Source organism: Triticum aestivum, chromosome 3A, assembly GCF_018294505.1.
Source record: "Triticum aestivum cultivar Chinese Spring chromosome 3A, IWGSC CS RefSeq v2.1, whole genome shotgun sequence".
In the NCBI taxonomy this organism is placed as follows: Eukaryota; Viridiplantae; Streptophyta; class Magnoliopsida; order Poales; family Poaceae; genus Triticum; species Triticum aestivum.
In genome coordinates, this window is record NC_057800.1 from 113,905,119 (window position 1) to 113,909,332 (window position 4,214).

A 4,214-nucleotide genomic window follows, 5' to 3' on the forward strand; every position below is an offset into this window, starting at 1 on the left:
AGTAGCATAATTTCGTTGAGCACTGTCTAGAGTTTTACTAGCATAATTAATAACATTAAGTTTCTTATCAACTCTTTTTCCTAGAACATCACCAACAACATAATCACTAGCATCACACATAATTTCAAAAGGCAAGTTCCAGTCAGGTGGTTGAACAATAGGTGCAAAAAGTAAGGCTTTCTTGAGTGTTTCGAAGGCTTCTAAACAATCATCATCAAAAACAAAAGGTACATCCTTTTGCGAAAGGTTTGTAAGAGGCCTAGAAAATTTAGGAAAGTCTTTGATAAATCTCCTATAGAAACTAGCATGACCTAGGAAACTACAAATACCTTTGATATCTTTAGGACATGGCATTTTCTCAATTGCATCAACATTTGCTTTGTCCACTTCAATACCTCTTTTAGAAATTTTATGACCCAGGACAATGCCTTCATTAACCATAAAGTGGCACTTCCCCCAATTCAAGACAAGATTTGTTTGTTCACATCTCTGCAAAACACGATCAAGATTGCTTAAACAATCATCAAAAGACTTCCCATAAACAGAGAAGTCATCCATGAAAACCTCAACAATCTTTTCACAAAGTCAGAGAATATAGCAGTCATACATCTTTGAAAGGTAGCAGGTGCATTGCATAAACCAAAATGCATACGTCTATAAGCATAAGTTCCAAAGGGACAAGTGAAAGTGGTCTTTTCTTGATTAGGTTGAGAAACATGTATTTGTGAAAAATCAGAATATCCATCAAGAAAGAAAAAATGTGTGTTCTTAGATAATCTTTCTAGCATTTTATGAATAAAAGGCATAGGGTAATGATCTTTTCTAGTTGCTTTATTTAATTTTCTAAAATCAATTGCCATTCTATAGCCTGTAACAATTATTTGCGGAATAAGTTCATTCTTATCATTAGGAGAAACGGTAATACCTCATTTCTTAGGGACACAATGAACAAGACTTACCCATCTACTATCAGCTATAGGATAGATTATACTTGCTTCCAGAAGTTTTAATATTTTAGTTCTTACCACTTCTTTCATCTTCAGATTTAACCGACCTTGGTGATCAACAACGGGTTTAGCATCGGGTTCCATATTAATATTGTGCTGACATAGAGTGGGACTAATGCCCTTTAAATCATCAAGAGTATATCCAATAGCAGCTCAATGCTTCCTTAGAACTTTCAATAATCTTTCTTATTCAGGTTCTGAAAGGTCATCACTAATAATAACAGGATATATCTTCTTTTCATCAAGATAAGCATATTTCAAAGTGTCTGGCAATTGCTTTAATTCAAACACAGGATCACCTTTAGGTGGAGGAGGACCTCCTAGAGTTTCAATAGGCAAATTGTGTTTAAGCAGAGGACGTTGTTCAAAGAAAATCTTATCTATTTCGTTTCTTTCATGCATATGTAAATCATTTTCATGGTCCAGCAAATATTGTTCTAGAGGATCAGTAGGAGGCACAGCAATAGAAGCAAGACCAATTATTTCATCCTTACTAGGAAATTCTTTTTCATGATGATTTCTACTAAACTTGGAAAATTAAACTCATGAGACTCATCACCAAAACTAACACCACAGTTCGTTTCTCACAATCTATCTTAGCATTAACGATGTTCAAGAAAGGTCTACCAAAGATAATGGGACAAAAGTCATCTTGTGGGGAATCAAGAACAAGAAAATTAGTAGGGTGTTTTATTTTCCCACACAAGACTTCAACATATCTAACAATCCCAAGTGATGTGATGGTGTCTCTATTAGCAAGTTTAATAGTGGCATCTATTTCTTCTATTTCAGCGGGTGCTATGTCATTCATAATTTCTTGATATAAAGTAAAGGCAATAGCACTCACACTAGCACCTATGTCACATAAACCATCATAACAGTGATCTCCTATTTTAACTGAGACAACATGCATGCCCACAACGGGTCTATGTTTTTCCTCTTTATTAGGTTTGGCAATTATTGCAGCTTCATTGCAGAAGTAAATAACATGCCCATCTATATTTTCTTCTAGGAGATCTTTAACCATAGCAACACTAGGTTCTTCTTTAATTTGTTCACCAGGTTTGGGTGTTCTAATATAACTTTTGTTAACCACAGTTGAAACCTTAGCATGTTCCTTTATCCTAACAGGGAAAGGTGGTTTCTCAATATAAGCAGTAGAAACAACTGGATTAACATTATAAAGTATAGTTTCTTCCTTATCTAGTACCGGTTCTTAATTTTCTTCCTTAATAGGTGGGTGATATTTAAACCACTTCTCTTTAGGGAGATCAACATGAGTAGCAAATGATTCACAAAAGGAGGCTACTATCTGAGAGTCAAGTCCATATTTAGTGCTAAACTTTTGAAAATCATCGGTATTCATAAAAGATTTAGCACAATCATACTTAATATGTAGCGACCAGACCTCAAACGGTCCAATCTCTGTGCTCCGGTGTCATCCCTGGATTAGTAATGCTGACACCACACAGTACTTGAAGGATTTATAACAGAGTAGCAATCACACACTTATTACATCGAGTGTCTCAAAAGAGAACTTATTACAATAAATATGGCTTAAGGCCATCTAATAACGATAACAGCGGAAGGCTTGGAAGATAAGTGAGTCCATCAACTCCAACGGCATCACTAAGTATAGAACCATGACCTAAAAGGCACCTTACTTGTCGTCTGAAAAGTCTGCAACATGAACGTTGCAGCCCGAAAACGGGTCAGCACATGGAATATGCTGGCAATGTAACACATAGAGAGCAATGAAAGAATAAGGCTATTCTATATGCATATTTGGCTGGTGGAAAGCTCTATGGTTACAATTTTGCGTAAAGCCAATTTTTCCCTACTGCAAAGGAATAAATTTTATTTAACTATCATGGTAGTTGTTAAACATTGAGAGTGTAGACACGCTCTCAATCCCAATTAAACATCATCACTAAAACCCAACAAAATTATTTAGAGTAACATGATGAGATTCACATGATAATCCAGGTACTAGATACTCAAGATGTCCATAACCGGGGACACGGCTAATCATGATTAGTTTATACACTTTGCAGAGGTTTCCGCACTTTTCCCCACAAGACTCGATCTCCTTCGTTGGGATTCTCGCACTGCATGGTGTTTGAGAAACGGATGACCGAGACATAGTCTTTCAGAAGCACTAGCACCGTACGAACGGGTAGACCGTACCAACCTACATCCCCTACGTCTGCTAGTCTACCATTGTAAGAGTTCGCATGACTTAGCCAACTATGCTAGAGCCCATAGTAGCTTGTGGCTGCACACGGAAGTTTCTAGTATGAATAATCTCATGATCCCTTTGAGCCTAGGTGGCGGTCCATAAAGAAAAACAGGCAATCGCTGGAATACCCAGGTGCCTCAATCCACCCAGATGTGTATTTAAGTTGCCACCTTAGATAAACCATTGATTTAACAATCTCACATCTATCATGGATATCACTCACCCAATCCACGTCTACTAGCATAGCATGGCAAAATAAGCAAACATAAAAGTAACTCCCAAAGGTTTGATAATGAAACAGGTAATAGGTACTACCTCATCTACTTCCCAAAACCCACAATTTAATTAGATCCTAATCATGCAATTTGTGAGGATTGATCTAATGCAATAAAAATTGGGTAATAGGAATTATGATCAAAGTGTTACTTGCCTTGCTGATGATCCGCAAAACCTAGCGATTCAAAGTAGCAAGCGGCGCACTCTGGGTACTCTATCGCAAACAAACAAGCATACAATAAGTACTCAACTAGTGCACAGGTAAAACTCAAATAAGAGAACTAACCAGATAGTTCAACTTAAGAACTCCGGTTTGCAAAAAGAATCAAAATGAACGAAGCAATGAAAGACAAACGGCAAAAGAAACAAGCTTAGTTTACTATTCTGGATCTAGGTCAAATTTTACAGAGGAAAAAAACTTGTTTGAGTTGGTTAAACGGGAAGAGAGTTTCGAGATGAAACTCCACGCGCTTGAATCGCCTGATTCCGATAAACAAGCGAAAAGTTAAAACTAAAACGAAAATCGGATCAAGAATCGCGATCGGAGAAATCACGGATTTAATCCGAGAAAAGAAAAACGACGAACAGGTTAACGAATGAATGTTCATTATTTGGAACTAAATGACGAACGCGTTCATTAAAACGAACGGATGAGCGAACGCTCGCTAAATAAATAAACCGGAAAAAACCGA